We start from the raw sequence: 20,286 nt of genomic DNA, 5'->3' as shown, positions 1-20,286 counted from the left end.
CGCACCTCCATACATTTTTTGTTCCTCCGCCATGCTCACGAATACAATGCTTTCCCATGAATCACTGAGGAAACATGCGATTCTCAGGGGCATTGATATCCCCCCTGGGCTGAGTCTTACACAGGGAAAGCAGATAATCACTCCTATTCTGGTGTAATTTTAAAAATGACAGACCATCAGCGACTTGACCTGGCCAACTCCCCTATGGAGATCCACTCTTCAGGCTGTTCATTAGATTTTCAGACTTCCGCGCTGTTTCAGCGCCTTCTCTTTCTAAACAGCAGCTCCCCTAGGGTTCAGCTAATACGGTTTTCCACCCCTCAGCTGCTTTAACGCTGAGATTTGTAGATGATAGCCGCCGAAGGTGCAGCCCATCTCAGCAAGCGGAGGCCGACAATGTGCACTTGCCTGCTTTCCGAGGTTCAGGCAGGACAGGCGCCGCTGTGGTTAAGGCCCCGCAAGTTCCCTCCCCGTGATTTACCCTCATCCTTTACGGGAACGTTGTCCTTTCTGTCCCTTTTCACTCACTCGGTTATTGTTTTCATTCCTTTCAACAATAAATGTATCTGCTGTAGACTACTTCCGTTGGTCATATTCACAAACAGGATGCTTTCAGCGATCCTCTTTCCTGATTTCGACTTCATATTTACTGGAGTTTATGCCAGTATTGCCAGGTACGTAAGGGTTGTACGTTGCAGAGAACACACGCACGTTTCATATGAAAGGGGACGGTGATGATGAGAGACCTGGCTTCGTCACGCATCTCAGGAGTAAGCAGGATGAAATGCGAGTTACAAACCTCTGTTCCTGAGAATAAGTGAGGACTATTTTTAAAATTCCTCGCGGTTCAGAGGAGCGGAAGGCACGAACGTGCACATCTTGATCCTGGCCTGAGAATGGCTGAATCAGCAAGGCGCACGTTCTGGATGCTGAGTTGAAAATCCATGTCTCCATCCACTGACAGTCCCTCCAGTGGCCCACGTGTGTGTTGGGCCACCTCAGAGCTCGTCCTGGGAACGTGAGGTTTGGGAGCTTAGGAGAAAGCTTAAGGTGTGTTGTTAATATTTCTTAACTGGTGATGTGAACCCTTCACTGTACGACCAAGAAGTGCCTCCGGAATGCTCGGAAGATCTCTCACTGACCGTTACATAGTAGCCAAAAATAGAACAAAAAAGTATTGACATGGATTAACCAGAAATATAACACTGAAACAGAATGTTTCCTAGGACGCCCGCCCTCGGAAGTCTCGGGTAAATAACCACTTAAATGGTTCAAGTATCACAGACAACATAATCTAGGTCACGTGATAATTATGTACGTTGATATACACCCTCACACACACACACACACACACACACACACACACACAGCGCCTTTCAGCGCCGGGTCCTACACTCGGATCACGGGTTAGCTCATGCACACGTGCGTTACCACAGAATCATCACGGCTGGACCTCCCCGCTTCTGCAGGACGGAACAAACTATATTCCAATTTTATAGACGCCAAATGGAGAACTGGAAGAGAACAGACTGCTAACCGTGAAGACAGTCCTACAGAACGAGCTGCAGCCTTTTAAGTCCTTTTAAATGGAGACATCTTTAACGCTACAGCTCAGCCATTTATTTGTACTTGAGACCATGACTTAAAACCCTTATTGTCTTATCATTTGACCTTGTGTATGTTTAATTTTCCACGTTATCATTGGTTTGAAACATTTAATGAATCCAAACAGCCATCTATTCTAGCATTCTTTTTCATAATTGTATGACTTTTAATCATTTCTTTGCTTAACTGAATAAGAGGAAAGTAATCACTAACTAATCTCTGTATGGACTTATGTTTCTCATAATTTCTTCGAAATTATTTGACCCATGGTTGGAGCTATTGGAATTGGACCGATCATTAACTGAACTGCAATTCAGCCAAAAAAAAAAACAGTTAAAATTTTATATACTGGTATTAAAGATGCCTATGAACTGAACTATTCAAGTAACAATATTTACAATTTTCAATGTTCTTATAAATAATAAATTATGTGCATGCACATATATATGTATGTATGTACATATACAGTTCTGGGGCTGTATCTAAGGCGGTAATTGATACATGAAACATCTTTACATGTTCATTGAATATGAGTATTTGTGTTCCTCTCAGTGGCTTGTACATCAAATGTGCTTACTGAAATTTTTTTTCTTGATTGACTTACAACAAACTTCCTAAGACAGCCAGGAGAAGACAAAGCTATAAAAATGCTATGCATTTAATTCCTTGATATAAATCCATTTTATAGAGAAAGAGCAAGGAGTTCACCTTTTTTTCCTTGAAGTGGCAAACATTCTTGAAGTAAACATGAAATAAATGTATAGAACTCTTCTGTGTAAAAGGAACATTAAGAGGGTCAAAGTTTATTCTATCACATTTAGCCAGAAGCAAAGTAATTTACTGGACTCCTAACCCTACTGTCAAGGCAAGGAAGTTACATTTATTACAAAAGTCAGGCACAGAGAGGGGGATAAAAAGTTGTGGAAATTCTTAGGAGAGAAACTTCAAGAACCGTAGCCTTGCTGTGCTTATAAGGAAAGTCCAATTTCCCTTGCTGAGAGTTGAATACAAATCTCCTTAATAAGAGTTGCTGTGCGCAGGAAAGAGGAAAAAAAATATATTCATGAGAAGATCAACTTTGTGCAAAAGAGAATAAATGAAAGTTGCAGGGAAGGTGGCTGATACTGAAGGGAAAACAGGAAAAAACATTAAAGGGTAAAGTAAAAGGAACCACTGGAAGCCATCAGGAAAGCAGAACTACCTCTGAATTTTCTTGTTCTGCATTGCCCATCCCACCACCAACCTGGAAGGCCAGACACAGAAGCCCTGAGCTGTGACTTTATCTATCTATCTATCTATCTATCTATCTATCTATCTATCTATCTATCTATCTATCTATCATCTATCTATCTATTTATCTAATCTCAGCTTTCTCTTGGGAGTCTCCATCAGGATGACCATGATTAGTGGGGGTGGTAATTAGAGGAACTGGAGTCAGGGGGAGCCAGGAATATACAGCCAGCACCTCCACCTGAGAGTGTGAAGACAGCTTGGATTCTTTTAGCAGATACAGTAAATGTGAAAAGTTATAATCAATGTAAGAAGCATTTTGGATGCGGTTCTGAGCTAAGTGTGACGTCCACATTTTGACTTTACTGAAGGAATCAACATAAAAGAAATCCTGGTGCCAGGAAACTCAGAGTAATACAGGGCTACTCAAAAGGCACCCTGGGAATGATGGTAAATCCTGACCATCGTCCTGCGAGAAAGAAAAACATTTGTTAGGTCAGTATATATTTGTTAAACACATTATTCTGTGTGTGCCAGGTTGTACGTGGAAAAACAAGAATGAAAACCAACTGGTTTTTGTTCATTTGTTTTCAGTTCAACTTTGGAAGAGTTTTTTTTTTTTTTACCTGCAGGACTCCTTGGGTCCCCAGGAATTCCAGGAGCATCAGTTTTGGAAGGGTGTTCTTGCTAGTATTTCCGATTATGATTTCCTGCTCATGACATCAGCGGAGGTGTAAATCCCCATTTTGCATGATATGTGGGGTTTTAAATTCTCAGAGATGTTCACTTCCAACAGCGGTTCTCAAACTGGGCTGCGCTTTGGAACTGCCTGTGCAGCACAGAGGTCCTGGGCTCATCAGGCGGCGTGATGCGGCATCCTTGCTTTTTATTCCTGTTCCTCTGCCCCAGCAGGCGCTGCTGGAGCACCAGGCCTGAGAGTCTCTGCCTTACGGACCGTGCTCGGCTGACTCTCCTCTGAAAGGTCACCTTTCACCAAGGGTGCAGCCCTCGTCTGCAGGACACTGGCTTTACATGGGTCTCTGTTTCCACCCCCCCCCCCCGTGTCCTTGTCTAGTGTCCCGAGGAGGTTTCAAACCCCAAGCCCCTAGACTCATAAAGCAATAACCCCAGGTCTACCCAGCCCCGCTGTGTTGGCACACGTGTTTACTGATCTAGCGATCAGATGCCCTTCCTTTCTGAAAGCTGAGAAGTTCCTCTCCTTATTTCTTTTTCTCTTGTAAGCGTAGTTCTTCTGTTAAATCCCTCTTCTATTTTATCCAGAAGTTCTAAGTGTTTGTGGCTGGCAGTTTTTGTACTGACTGTATCCCATTATTTCTTTTTATCTCTCAAGCTCAATTTAAATGTCACCTCTTCGGCCAAGCATTTCCTTATAGTCAGACTTTCTGTGTATTCTATGAGCACCCTGTGCTCACCTGTATCAAGCCACCTATGACTGTCACGGGATCTTTAACATGCATACCTGTCATTTTTAGCCCATAGTGCACCACCCGAGGACCGTGGACCACGTCCTAAATAACACACAACATCACGCCGTCACCCTAGTCCCTGGCCCAGAGAGACACGGGAAGGAGATAAACTGGCTAAACCAAGCTCCTAAGTGTTTCTTGCTTTTTTTGTTTTTTAAAACTACGGTTGAGAAGATACTACACAAATAGTCATTTCATAATTGCACACAGTATCACGATTTTTAAGAAGCAGCGGCTAGAATCCGGGCCGTCCAACTCAGTAGCCACTGACCGCATGTGGTCAATTTCAGTTGAATTACTTAACAATAAAAATTAGTTTCTCCCCCACACGACCCACACTGCAAAGACTTAGCAGCCACACGTGGGGAGCCTGTACTGGACAGCACGGAGTGTAGGGTGTCTCTCCAACATTGCAGAAATTTTTAGGGGGCAGCAGAAAGGCAGAATATGTTTTTGAGGCGGTTGGCTCCACTTTACTGTGCAAATGCTACCAAAGGACCTTTCTGTCCATTCTCAACAGGAAGTTTTGAACTAAATTGTAATGGCATCACGTGAAACACAAGTGTTAGCTCGCTTCCCTTGTCACAGAACAGGCACACGGGGTCTCACCTGCCTTTGGGCTCTAAATAGCACCACGGCGAGGTTTCTCACTTCACAGTTAAGCAGCCCAAGGTTCGGAGCAGCTTTGCCAAACCCACACAGAGAAATCAAATGAAAAGGAGCAGATTACAGCGGAGAGACGCTAACCCACAGCTGGGCGCCCTGCTCCCCGGAGGACCACGGCACAGGTGCCCTCAGCAAGATGCGCCAGCGCAGTTGCCAAGCACCTGACGTCACCTGCTGCCGTGGGCGCGGAGGGACTGTGTTTGTGCCCTTACAGCCGCAGCACGACATTCCATCACGTGCGGATGCAGGAATTAGAGAAAGCAACGTGGCATCCAACATGCTGCCTGGGCGTGAGCCGAGCACGGTCCTCAGGAGTGTCCGCGTCAGGACCACGGGCAGCCTGGTGCGCTGTCCGGCACTGCAGTAAATCAGGGCCCCCTTTCTGTCCCTCCATAGCCTGTAAGGACTGGTGCTGCCCCGAGATGTTTATATTCCATTCCAGAGGTACACGCTTTTCCACAGCTTGCGGTTATGGGAATGTCTTTGGGTATTCATAGGGCTATCCATCATGTCGGAGAAGACCGATTCTGTTTGGTAATTATTATCATAGAAATTCAAGTAAATGCCAGAATGGCGTTTAAAAAATACGCCTTGGGAACACTCTGTCTTCAATGATCGGAGTCTTGGGCAAAACTATTTTGTTTGGAACTCTCATTTTTTATTGACCTAGTCTCTTGTGGTTTGTTTGAAAAAGCTCACTGCAGAGATGTTAAATTTAATAGGTAAATCACACACAGATGTACACCCCTCCACACACACACACACACACACACACACACACAGACACACATTTCTTAAGATAAAAAATAGACTAGTAGTATCCACTGACAGGGAAATATTCAGAACTTAAAAAAACATTTAGCAAGTTTGGTAACAGATTTTCCAAACTTTATGTCAAAGAGTGACAGCTGTAAATCCATTGACCAAAACCTCTCTGTGTTTTCCTTTTATTTTTCTTTTTGATTTGGCTTTGAGTGTGAGAGAGCTGGTCTTATCCAGCTGGAAACTTTCTTTGGTTCAGTCACCTTTAAATCATTCTTACTCTCAGATCTGCTGCTGAGTTAAGGCAAACTGACATCCGTGGCTTTCCCCATCATTGTTTAAAACAGAAGATGGGGACTTGGATGTTGGCTAAGGTGAAACTGATTCTGCTGCGTCTCCAACAGTTGGCACAGAGTGATTGGTAGAGGATGGCACGCCATCGTTCTCACACGAACCCACCATTCCTAATAACATTCTCAGAAAACACAGGGAAGAAAGAATTCTGGGCAATCTGTGTTTTAACCACCCCTGTGTGAGTCAAAAAGGATAGAGGTCCAGAGTTGTGGCAGAAGCAGGGAGGGATGCGAATTCCCAAAATAAAGGGAAAGGAAAGAAGGAAGGGAGGAAGGCAGGGTCAGGGGATATAAGGGAGAGAGAGAGGAAAGAAAGGAAGGAAGGAAGGAAGGACGGAAGGAAGGACGGAAGGAAGGGAAAGAAAGAAAGAAAGAAAGAAAGAAAGAAAGAAAGAAAGAAAGAAAGAAAGAAAGAAAGAAAGAAAGAAAGAAAGAAAGAAAGAAAGAAAGAAAGAAAGAAAGAAAGAAAGAAGAAAGAAAGAAAGAAAGAAAGAAAGGGAAAGAAAGAAAGAAAGAAAGAAAGAAAGGAAAGAAAGAAAGAAAGAAAGAAAGAAAGAAAGAAAGAAAGAAAGAAAGAAAGAAAGAAAGAAAGAAAAGAAAAGAAAAAAAGAAAGAAAGAAAGAGAAAGAGAAGGAAAGGAAAGGAAAAGAAAGGAAAGGAAAGGAAAGGAGAAGAAGGAGGTGGGGAAGGAAGAAAGGAGGTGGGGAAGGAAGAAAGGAAGTTAGGTAGTTATAGTCAGACAGCAGAAGAATACAGAAACTCGCCATATTTAACCATCCATTGTAAGGTAAAAGAATTTATTGGGGTAGGTCGAGTTTGGTGATCATCTTTTTTTTTTTTTCTTTTAGCAAATTCACTGATCATTGTAGCTTGCATGTGTAGACACTTGCTCTCTTACTATGCTGTGTTGGAATCAGAGAGTGTGCATGAAACAGTGCTGCAAAGCAAAAGAGTAATTATAGAAGAAAACTGGGGGGACATCGAGTGTGGCAGCAAAGCCAGAGAAGAATGAGAGTATTTTTTAATATTTTATTTATTTTTTTAAATTTTATTTTTATTTGTTTTAATTTGGGGGAGGAGGTAATTAGGTTTATTTATTTTTTTTTAGAGGAGGTGCTGGGGATTGAACCCAGGGCCTTGTACATGTTAAGCATGCGCTCAGCCACTTGGGCTCTACCCTCCCCAAGAATGAGGGTCTTGAAGAGTGACTTAAGGCCTGATGGGGAGGCACTCCTGATTGTATTATCAACAATGGCAATCTTCACTGATCTTTAGTTTCTAAAACTCAGCACTACTCAACTGTCTGCACGGCTCAAGAGAAGCTAGTTTTCCTGTATTTATTTGTCAGATTCCTAGTACATAAAAGCCACGCTAACAGCAGGTCATGATGAGCTAGAAAAGATACGGAGAAAGTGAAACGTAAACATTCACAAACATTTTAACCCACATTCCTTCTTTCATCACATAAATTTTCCTTGGAGGGGGACATGACTTCCGACTCCATCCATGAGACCATCACCCTTTTGGCGCACTACGACTTCCATCCTCTGACTCTATAATTTTCAATATGTGAACAATACACTATGGTATTTAGCTATATGCTGTCTTGCATTAATATTTTAAAATTTATTTGTATATAGTTACCCCAAAAAGACAGGTATTAAGTTTTCTTTGTTTTAACTTTTACGCAGTACCTCACACAGTGCTGTGTGTATAAAAGTCTCACCTCACACTTCCTGGTTTCACACTTCCTGTAAATCTACCGTAACCAAAACAGTGTGGCATTGGCATAAGACAGACATACGGTTCTATGGAATAGAATTGAATCCAGAAATAAACCCATGTATCTCTGGCCAGTTAATTTTGAACGGGTGCCATGTATTCAATGAGGAAAGAACAGTCTTTTCAACCGTTAGAAACTTGCATATGCACATGCAAAATGGAACAGCTAGACCCCTACCTCATGCCATATACAAAAACTAACCCAAAATGGATAAATGACCTAAATATAAGATCCAAAGCCATGAGATCCTCGTAAAGAAACACAGGGGTAAATTACCATGACCTTGAGTCTGGTGATGGATTCTTAGATGTGATAGCAAAAGCACGGGCAACAAAAGGAGAAACAGATGAACTGGACTTTATCAAAATTAAAAAATATACATTTATCAAAAGGTATAAAAAAGCAAATAGACAACCTTTATAATGGCAGAAAATATTTGCAAATTATGTATCTTGTAAGTGTACAGTGTTCAGAATATATAAAGAACACTTACAACTCAAGAACAAAAAGACAAACAACCTTCTTAAAAATGAACAAAAGACGTGAATAAACACTTCTCAAAAGAAGACAGACAAATGGGCAGCAATTAGTCAATAGGAAAATATATATCAAAACACAACGAGGTATTACCCACCAGGATGGCTATCATCCGAATGATAGAAAATTCGAAGTGTTAACAAGGACGCGGACAATTGGAACCCTCATACATTGCTGGTGGGGATGGTTTTAGCCCTGTAGAAAACAGTTTGGCAGTTTCTCAAAAAGTTAAATATAAAATTATCATATGGTTGAACAATTTCACACCTTAGTATGTAACCAAAAGAACCAAAACAAGTAGTCCAAAAAAAAAAAAAAAAAACTTGTACACACAGGTAGATAGGAGCATGGCTCACAATAGCCAAAAACTGTAAACAGCCCGACTTTCTATCAGTGGAAGAACGGATGAAGAAATTGTGGTATAGCCATAAAATATAAAATTATTCAGTTATAAAAATGAATGGTATACAGAGATATGTGACGTGAATAAACCTCAAGAACATGGTAACTGAAATAAGCCATCGGCAGACAGTGGCGTATTGTATGATGCCGTTTGTATGAAACATCCAGAATGCAGACAGAGTGCAGACTGGTGCTGCCTGAGGCTGGCTGGGGGTCGGGGGGAGAGGACACGGGAAACGGCTGCTTCGTGGGTACGGGGTCTGCTTTGGGGTGATAAACGTTTTGGAACTAGATAAAGGTAGTGACTGGATAAAATTGTTAATTTACTATATTCTACTAAATTGCTCACTTTTTTAAATGGCCAACTTTTGTTATGTGAATTTCACTTCCATAATGAAAAAAGTACTCGAAGATTGTTCTTGAAATTTGTGCTGACTTTAACCTTTCCTGTCAATGGAGGACCAATTCTGCATAAGCAGTGTTTCAACCTCTGCACTGTTGTCCTTCTGGGCTCCATAATTCTTTGGAGAAGGGGACCGTTCTGTGCATCGCAGGAAATTTAACAGAAGCGCTGGCCTCTGCCCAGTAGAGGTTGATGAGAGTAGCAACCCCTCCCGTCCTCACTTGGCAGATTTCACTGGAAGTGGGAAAGACAAAATTGCCCCTGACTGAGGGCTATCAATCTGCAGTGACATCTTCAGAAGTTTTAAAACAGAGGCCTCTAAACAGGTATGGTGTCGAAACTGTCACTAGTCTGTGAGAAAAACATGAAAATCATGAAGAAATGGTTGGAAGAAGTTTTTGTTGTGATCACTGTTAAGAACCCCTTTTTATAAATTCAAAGGACTGCTCATGTTTTAATAAAAGGTGTTTAAACTCTTAATTATGATAATTGTATTGGGCATTTTAATTGTTTTGTTTGAATGTTCTTGACATTGACAAGGCCTCAAAATTTATTTTGAAACATTTTGGCTTGGATTAAAAAAAAAAAAACCTAAAAAATCAGGACTCATTGCTTAGGACCAGAGCAAGTCTTTTTCTCCTTCAGACAACTTTGAATGGTATCATCCTGGGATCTATACATACCTATTGCCATGTAAGTAACTCAAATTACAAAGCCACTTGTAAGAACCAAGATGAGAAAAAAGTAAAGGAAAGCCATTGTATTTTCTTAACACAGAGGTTAAGAACTGGTACCCTGCAGTCCCTACATGGCCCGCAGGCATGCTTTGTATAACAGCACAATTGTTTTAAAGCTGTGATTTAATTGCCAATATTTTTAAAGGTAAGATTTTACATTTACACCTGCATTGCTGGCTCCTTTTTGACAATGGTAGGCTCACCTTTTGACACGGCGAAAGCAGCTGGAACTTAGGATATTATTCCCATCCAATTCAGTATATATTCACCAATGGACCCATTTATCTCCATCTTCTATCCTCTTAAAGTTGTCCTGCTTGACTCATTTGTATTATTCTTAGAACAAATTATTAAGAACACCAAACTGCTGTTTTGCTTTTTTTTTTTTTCATACAAGCCAGAAGGAGATGGTTTGAGCATCACTTATTAAGAGATGTCTCCATTTCGTTTTTTAAAACTCTTTAAACTAGTCTTACAAATACGATAGCGAAAAATATTCAAAGAAAAAGAAATCAAACCAATTATTTTGAAGTTTTATGATTTCGTTGGTGCTTTTGTTTGTTTAAACTGTCGACTAAAACAAACAAACAAAAAAAGCACAGCCTAGAAGCCGAAAGCTATGTTTTATTGGTTGGACTTTCTGAGGACTTGAGCCTGGCAGGCAGCCTCTCAGATAGCTCTGAGAGACCACTCTGAAGAGGCAAGGGAGGGGCCAGGATGTATAGGAGCTTTTGCAGCAAAGACCAGGTAGTTAGAACAGTAAAAGATTATTGCTAATTAAAGAAAGCCAGACAGCTTGAGTTTAAAAATTTCATGCTCTACTATGTATGGGACAGTGCAAAGGTCTGCGCTCACTGAGGTCACTCCTTTGATGTGCACCTGGCTGTCTAGGGCCAGTGCCCTGTGCTTCCACATCCTGAGTTCCCTCAGGTGCACCGCTGGGGATGGCAGCAGAGGCCGGGCTGCCTGCTCGTCTGCATCCTGAGTTCCCTCCGCTTAGGCTCAGGTGTGGCAGCGGTGGCTGGTGACCTGATGGCCACAGCATCCTTTGTTTACTGATACGGCAGGAAATGTTTTTCATTCACATGATGTTGAATTCACAACAACCACAACAACGTAAAGGCTTCAACTCTTAACTGTACAATTCAGCTAGGTTCTAAATAATTTTTCTTCCCCCATATACCTCAAGGCCTTATCTACTTCCAGAGGTAACAGCAGATCATCAGAGACATGAGAGCCACTGACAGGTGGTGATGGGGAGGAGGCTCTCAGGATTTGCCAGAGGGGAGATGCCACTCAAATTAAAAAAAAAAAAAAAAAAAAAAAAAAAAAAAAAAATCTCAGTAGGTAATTCTACGAAACTGTTCCTCCAGTACCCGAAATTACTCCCACTGAGAGTTATTTATTTTGAACCTTTCTAAACTTGTCTGAAAGAGGCTTGGAAGTCCCTCCTGATGGTTTAAAAATACATGAATGGATGCATATATGGAACATCTAATAAAAAGCCGTATTACTAAGCTCTGATGAATGAAGAATTAAATTAGCCTCAGAAATGGAATCAAGAGTTGCAATTAAAAAAAAAGCCTTTTCTTCCTTTTCCTCACCTTTCCTTGATGATTTTGTCTGCATTCCATTTCTTTCACCTCAGAAGCAAACCAGAAATAGAATGATAAACTAAAAAAGTAAAAAAACAAAAACAAAAACAAAAAAACCTTAATGGATTAATTCACATAACTGAATAAAATATTTCATATCCAGACCCATCGCCTCTCTTAGACCAACCCTACTTGCAACACGTAGCATTTCCCTTCTCCATTCTTGTTTTCTTTCATGATAAACTCTTCTCCCAGATCACTCTCCCTCTTCACATCCTCTCTCTTATCACACTACGAATCAATCACGTTCGTGAAAAAAGAATGGCCTTGAAAACAAACAGGCTGATCAGACTTTCCCTCCAACCCAGCTCAGCATTTTGGCCTGTCATCCCAGTGTAACTTCTTTATGTTCCATTGTCCCCCAACCCAATGTATTTCTTCTCTCTCTTCTACGGCCTGAAATTCAAAAGATCTGGTTCCTACTGCCAGTTCTGCCTTCGGAGCAGCTGGGCCATGTCTCCGAGTCAGTTTCCCCATCCCTAGCCCTGAAGTTTCTTTCTATTGGCAGCATTCTTCGCGCCTCTGGAGTCACACACCTGCAGACCCAGGTGTTTCCCTGACACCCATGACGCTCTGGCTTAGCGGGCCAGGGCAGCAGCCACTTGCCCAAGCAGGGTGAAGACCTCTATCGTGCTTTGCCGAGGGTATTACGGAAGGTGGCCAGGGGCCACTTTAAATTTATATGGTGCTGTACGGTGAATAATCAATGCTCTCCCCGCCTTTCCCTTTGGGGGTGTTCGTCCTTTCGTTTATCATTTCATCCTTTAAGCATCTAACCTTTTCGTGCCCAGCAAATGAATGGACAAACGAATGCAATGCCTGTTAGAAAAAAACCTTTTGATTTTGCTGAATGAACTGACTGCCTGGATGAGAAGAGAGTGTAAATCAAATGTGTCGTTTACTCTACAGACCAGTTGATAATCAGTCCCCCTTTAGCGATTTTTGTACTGAAGCAGGAGTTGTGCTAGCTTTATGGAGAACGATCCATACTAGAAACTCAGGAGAAAAATATTTCCTCCTGTTGTTCCTGGAATTGGTAAATATTGAGTGACAGACGCACAACAAAAACTGTGTGAGTTTAACTGAACTAACGTTATTCCTTGCTTCTTGTAGGTAGATGCTTAGGGCTTAGGTTGTCACAATGCTGGTTTTCCTTCCATAATCCTTTGGGTACTTGAGTTTATTTTTAGCTGGCAGGTTACTAATCTCACAAATCATCTACAGAGAATGAAAAAAAAAATGGTTGCTGCTATGGGAACAATATCTCTTTGCATTCCAGCCTTTTAAACTGGAACCAGCTTAATGTTGCATTAATGCAAAGGAAAGTGTGTCTGCATCTCCCAGCACCTACAGCTCCATTGGCTGTCGCTTAGCAAGATCTGAATGTTTTGCACGACATGATTTTAGAAAGCTTTTGACCTTTTTGAGATTTTATTTATTTTTTAAAATTTTGTTCCAAATGTCAGGAACCATCAAGGAACTTGTCTGGAAGGAAAAAGGTCACCCCAAAGAAGAAAGTTAGTCCTGGGCTGAGTGACAGTGTTCCCTGTCGTCTAATCCAGGGTGTGGAGCGCTAACGGCAGAGCGCCTCAATGACGGCTCACTTTTTGCTTTGGTCCTGGATGTAGGCACAAGGATGTTCCGGGAACTCCTGCAGCTGCTCCCAGTGCAAATCTGGTGAAATGTAACAAGAATCCACACCGAACTGCCACGGTCAATGGAAGTCAGCGTCTTGAAACGCACAGCTCTTTGTGAAAGCCAGTTAAATACACTCGACAGAGGGAGAGGCAGTGTTTATTTGAAAGTGTTTCATCACTAGCCTGGGGTATCATTACAGAGGGACCATTACAAACTAATTGCCGTGTAGGAGGATGGTTTTCCCCTTACCACGAAGTATCCTTGATTGACTATCAGTCTTACTGCAATTACAGACTAGAATAAGCACATAAAAGCACAGGCTGATTCCAACGAAGTAGAATGACGTTCAAGGGTTTTCTTAAAAGCTGACTCTGTTAGGAAATGAAACCACGCCAAGTGAATATCATGGAATCATTAGAAGTGTTGTAAACGGCTGCCGTTCTGCCGGCCCCTCCCACCTACGGTGAAGGAGCAGTTTTGTTTTGCAGGACGGAACGCCGAGGCCAAGCGGTGCCGCAGGCAGCCACACTGCCCAGGAGCTACGGCTCCCCGCCGGCAAACCTGGGGCTAGAAGTCTCTGGCGTTGGGCCCAGATGTCTGTATTTTTAAAAGCTCTCAAATAAAAACCAAGATGCATTTGACAACTCTGGACCTACATTGTGAAGAACTGGGAGAGTCATTCAAGATCTGCATTTGACTCAGAGAAACATAAAGTGAACGTAGCGGAGGCGGCAATGCTTAGGGTGTTACAGAGACTCTTCAGCTCAGGCCAGAAACTCAGTAGGATCAAAACAAAGAGGCTCCACTAATCTCCTTCACTGGGTTGGAAATTCATTAAGGCAGCGTTCACATCGCATGTATGTGGGGTCCCCAGACATCGGGCAGATTCTTGCCCCAAGGCCCCTCAGGTGCCCAGCTGCTGCCCTTTGAAGGTAACAAAGAACTTTCCTTTCCTGACACACACCTGCCTTAGCTGAGATGGTGGTCATCTGTACAGTGCTTGGAAGCCCGGCCCCCAGGACCGGTCACAGCCCCCTGCCAAAATCCCTAGCCCCGCCCTTTCACGAGCCCTTCCCTTCCCCGTCTCAGCATCAGCCAGTCAGAGAATTGTGCGCCAGCTGACCACGCTCCCTCTGACCCACTTTGTGCCTGATGTCACGTAAGAGCAAGGAGTTAAAGTTACCCTTCCTTATAAAAGACCTCAGCAACCGACCCTTGGGGCACATAGACACCTCTCCTCTGTGGCCCGCTGTGGCCTATAGACTAATAAACTCCGTTAGTGTCTTCCTCCTTGGTCTCTGGTCAATTCTGTTCCGCCGCACACTGGCTCGCCGAATCCCATGACAATATACCCTCGCTCCCATCCCGTCCACCAGTGGTTGTCATGCAAGTCCCTACCAGCACTGCGCGCTCGCATGAGAACAGCTCATAAATACCAGACGGGTCTCCCAGTACTTTCCCGGCATGACGGCTTCATCTTTCGCCCACGATCGTCGGAGTGTCCGGGGAGCTGGTTCGCTCACCGTGCAGCCCTGTCCCCTACTTGAGTTACTGCCTTTGAAAACAGGATATTCGTATTTGCATTCTGCTATTGAAGAAGATAAACACATATTTTAACTTTTACAGGGAGAGCAAACTGAGCCATAAAATATAAAAATAAATAATGTATATATGCATGTATGTGTGTGTATGTGTTGTAAAAATTCAATAAACAGAAACTTTGATTAAATCCAGTTGGGAGACCAGAAAGCGGATTGCTCATGCCCCATGTGACAGAGTACAACAAGAAGAAGAAAGATCCCCCTTCTTGCCCGGCCAGAGCTCTGTCAATGAGGTCTCGGCCAATGGAAGCCATGGACTCTGTTCACTGCAGTCTCCCAACTCCCTTCTCTCCATTTTGCTGGGACTCGGACGTGGCTCGCTGTGGGCGCAGACGCCGGATGCAGTTCTTTGCTGATCTGAATAATCTCATTTTTGCTGGAGAAATAACTGGCCGTCTGCTTGGTTTAGAGCAACTGTGTGTATAATACGTTGTTACGTTTGATGATTTTATGTTTCTTGACAAGTTTGAAAATTTGCTCGTTAGCTCTTCTGTTACTTAAAAAAATACTTATTCAATCATTTTACTATTTAATAAACCAACTTTGATACTATTTTTTAAAAATACTCAGCAGTTTGCAGAGAAGGCTGCTAGAACAGTTCACTGCAATTATTCCTTGTGCTCAGAGTCAACGACTGATTTTACCTGTCTTATTTGTATTGTGCAATACATGTTGAAGCACCATCCAATTGTTTTTATGAACAACATGCATCTTAAAAGGGAATGTGTGTGTAGATGCTGTGTCTGTGTGCCTTCCAATATGGACAGACAAAGATCTTAAATAAAACTGAGGGCATAACATCAAAATTACACCATGGGAAAGAAAGCAAGACACTGCCCGTTTAAGCTCTGAATAATCAGAAGTTATGTCTGTCTCCACAGCATGCATTCCAGAGGGGCAAACCTCCTTGTTTTTTGTGTCCTCTGTCACTAGCTCAGGCACTTTAGAAATACTTGTTGCATGCTTAATTTCATGTCAGTCAAAAGCATTTCCACATGGCCACTGAATCAATGCTGTTTTATCTATCTAAGTCACTGAACAAACATTTTAATGTCTTCTATATTCCATATACACTGGTGAGTACAAGACGATAAATTTACAAGGATCTTATAAGATCATTATATACACACTAAATTGAAATCAATGAATAAAATAACTGATTTGGGATTTTGTGGTATTTAAAAAATAAGATTTTGATAAGTGGAAGGTAAAATGTTGGGAAACAACTCAATGATGTTAAAGGCATTAAACAATTAAAGTGTACTGTTGGTTCAATACATAGTCAGATTACTAGGCTACTGTTTGGAAATTAACTTAATTTGGATAACAGTAAAGTTGTAAATTCCTGCCACACGCTACAAGATGCCATCCTATCTTGAGATGTAGATGAAAATGAACTCACCACTGGAGCAACACCAATTAAGAAACAGGAGACCAGAAGAGGAGGGGGGGATTTCCATTTTCAGAGAAGAGGCCGGAGAATTGAGGAGTCGGTGAGAGGGGGCAGTGAAAGATAGATGCAGGGATGTGAAAAGCAAGGGAAAGAAGACTGAGCATCAAGAAAAGAAGTCAACAGGAGAAAAGAGCATGTCACTTGCAAGTTTCTATGTCAGCAGAGCACTGAGAAACAGGCTGAGTATAGAAACTGGGGGTAGGGCGAGAAACTGGCGTCACATAGATGCGAGCGGAGACAGTGGACTGAGGAATATCCAAGGGCAAGTTCTTTGTTAGAAACAGGAGACCTTAAATGCACGTTACACGTGATGGGGAAAAAACAAGCCATCGGGGGAAATCGAAGACCAGATGGGAAGAGTTAAGTGTTGAGCTGAGCTTTCAGAGATTGAGAAATAGATAAGATACATGAAATGTCCAAGTAGTGGACTTTATTTTTTCAAAAAGGAGCACAGATGATTATTCTGAGACCAAGGAAAGGAAGTCGATATGATGGACGTCCTGCGGAATGCTGGGATGGAAAGAAGGGAAGTTGGTCTTCACGTCGGGGGTTGCAAGTGGCTTTCAGTAGGATGCCAGTAAAGAGAGCCTGATCTTTCTGAGTTCGGAAGCTGCAGCTTGGAATAGTGGGCTTAGAACCCACAAGCCCTTTTGTGATTTCTAGATCTACCCCTTGCAACGAGAGCTTACACACAATAGCTTCTTTTAATCTCTCTTCTATTAAAAAAATGAGAGAGAGGTGGGGAGAGGAGGGTACAGCTCAAGTGGCAGAGCCATGCTCAGCACACACAAGGTCCTGGGTTCAATCCCCAGTACCTCCTCTAAAATTAAATAAATACGGAAACCTAATTGCCTCCCCATCAAAAAAAGAAATTTTTTAATAAATTAAATAAGAGAGAGAGAGAGGTTGTGATGGATGTAGAGACATGCTGCTCAATTTTCCTTCAAAGAAAGACTTGTTGCCCTGCTTGGGGTAGTGGCATCTGCAGGCAGCCGTCAGCCTCGTCAAAGACGGCCTTGGCCGTCACCTGACCCAAGGCCACGTCCTGCTGGGGACAGCTCTGTGTGTGACTGATGGAAATGAAAGCCAAGACGAGGCACGTCCGACGGGACGTTTCAGCTCCGGCGCCCCCTGGGGGTTGCCCCAAGTTGCTGTTGGGGGCTTGCCGTGCACCTGGGCTCCTCTCTCGCCCAACCCTGCTGCCTCCCCTCCTCTGAGCTGCGTTTATCCTACCAACATCTGTCTTTTAAACTCTGCCTCAGAGTCACTTTTGGAAAACTTGACTTGTCCCCGAGGTTGCTGTGAAAATCCAAAGAGGAAGGGGTGAATCTAAGCTTGTTTTAAACTGGGTAGGAGCTTGCAGGTCCTATGGATTACGTTTCTTTTACAGCTCTTAGGCCATAAAGAAGCGGGAACCCTTCTTCTGAATATTCTGAAGTAATTCACCTTCACTAAGCATTTTCTGGAGCTATTTTGCAAAATCTACTTTGTCATGTGCTCCTGGTCTTTCAGTGATTTTCCTGGGAGTATGAATGAGCTTTGCGGGGCTTCCTATGCCTTCACTCTTTGACCACAGTTTTCAAAGGTAAGAGGGCATGACCGGTGCCGGTGGTCATGCTTTAGGGGCAGTCTGGGGTTGTAATCAGAGGTGCGGCTTTGCTGAGGGTTAGAAACCCCGCTGTGTCCGGGGTTTGGAGCTGCCCCGAGACGTCAGGAATCGGTTTATAGCTAGATTGATGGGGGACGCCTGTGTCCAAGGAGAAATGGGAGGCACAAAAGAGAGCCTGGCCCAAGAAGTGTCACTGACTTCACTCTCTCTGGAAGGAAGCGGTGAGGAGCCCAGCCACGCAGCCCCCCGCACTGGCTGCCACGCCAGCTTGGCTTAAGCTGCAGGTGTCACGACGAGGCGAGTCCGCTTTCTTTCTTTCACTCCTCCTGCTAAAGATCTGTTGTCCATAGCAGTGCACTCAGGTGACAGCTCCCCTGCAGTGAACGGAGATTCACAGCTGACAGCAAGCCATTGCAGAGACTGAGCTCACGCCAGCAGAGCTGTAGCTGCGCCCCGCAGACCAGCAGTCCAGCCCGACAGTGTCGTCCGGAGGAGAACGGGCTCCCATTCGGGCGCCGGGGTGTGATGAAAGGGCAGGTCGCCGTTGCTTTGTCAATATTTCTTGGTGGATTTACTCTGGATTGCTGCGACCTGCCTCCGCTTTATAAATCATCTCAAAAGTTAACTTTTGAGTTCCTGCTGAAGTACGTCTCTGCTGGGAACGATCTGCCACCGACAGAAGAGTTAACACAAAGCGTTTTTTCTCCATCTTTGATCAGGATAACCTTGCTTCTTTTTGACGTTTCCCACTATTGTGCTTGGTCCGATTTTACCAAATGGAGAAAGGACTTGAGACAAACAACAGCTTAGGTAATGAACGTCATGGAGTAAAGAAAATCATTTAGTCTTGGGTGACTTGTCCACGAGAGCTGTCTGTACAGATTAAATGCACCGGCGACTTGACTTTACTACCCCTAGAGATGAAAGCTTGAACTATGTGTAAGGAATGGCAGAACAACTTGTCAAATGAGTGAATTTAGTTAATTTACAGAGGGGGAAGTCAGCAAAACACATCTATTTGATCTGCTGAGGCGGTCCAGGGGTCCTGTTAAAACTAAACCTGAATGAGCCTAAAATTCTTAGTAATGGATGTAAATCTTTGCATGATTCTGGGCGATGAAAATCTAAGAACTTACCCACACACGTAGCGTTTTCTTTTTTCTATTTTCAACATCACTTGGCTGACTGTGTCACAAACGTTTCCCTACTGAATGTTTAATTATGCACATATTTATACGGAAGACAACTAACAAATTAGAAATGAGTACACCGTGAAAACTGTGAAAATTAAATCTCATTCCTATTCCTGGCCTGGGTCACACAGTATTCCCAGCGAAGGGACCAGCACTGTTCAGAGCGATCCTGTTAATGCACAAATTAACACAGCGCACATACGCAGACACGTTTTGTTTTTCTTTATACAAATAACAGCACACTACACTTCCTATTCTGAATCTAATTTTTTTTAATTAACAAACTATGTTTGACACAAAATTAAAAAAAAAATGTAAATGCTGTTATACCTTCCTAACGGAGGTGCTGCCGGTGGATGTGACTTGTGTCCTGGTTCTTGTTCCGTCCCAGAAAGAACTCAGAGATGAGATGCAGAGGTTAAGAAAGTAAAGTGAGGATTCATTAAGGGATGGACAGGACACTCTCCAGGGGAGAGCGGGCAGGCTCAGGGAAGTGGCTGCCCTGAGTTTCTTTGGCAAGTTGGTTATTACACAGGGTGTAAAAATGAAAGGGCAGAATATTCATTGGGGAGCAAAGAGTTTGGGGTCTTATTCCCTGATTATCATCCCAGCTCCACCTTCCCAAAGGGAGGAGGGATTTTTGTCCTTACTTAGTCTGGTTCAGAAGTGTCCTGGCGTCGGTGCAGGATGGGTTCCTCTAATCTGCAAGGCTGATTTTATTGAAATGAGAGCATAATGGACAAAAGGTCACATTCAGACACTGGAGATTCCTGCCTTTTCCCACCTTTCTTTGTTGGTCTCCAGGCCACTTGTCACCCCAAAAGGTGTGACCCCTTATCAGCCCAGAGGTTCCTGCTTTTCTTTCTCTGCCCAGGGACCCCTGGTGCTCACACGATGTGTGGTCTCCTGCATTTGGCCTGTGCGCCTCCTTTCTGCCCAGGTCCTGCCCTGTGGCCTGCGTCCCCGTCTCTCTGCTCAGGTCTAGCTGTCTGCTGCTCTGACAGTCACACCCACACAGGGACAAACTGTTGGAAAGAGTGTTGTGAATGGGAAGCCATGCTCTTCTGGCTCGAGGTGTGCTAACCACAGCGCAGACCTGAAAACTACATAAGCAGGGCGTTCTGCTAGCAAACTGCTGACTAAGATACAATTTACCTTCAGCGCCCAAAGTA

Source organism: Camelus bactrianus, chromosome 28 (assembly GCF_048773025.1).
Source record: "Camelus bactrianus isolate YW-2024 breed Bactrian camel chromosome 28, ASM4877302v1, whole genome shotgun sequence".
In the NCBI taxonomy this organism is placed as follows: Eukaryota; Metazoa; Chordata; class Mammalia; order Artiodactyla; family Camelidae; genus Camelus; species Camelus bactrianus.
This window is presented reverse-complemented; position numbering follows the sequence as displayed.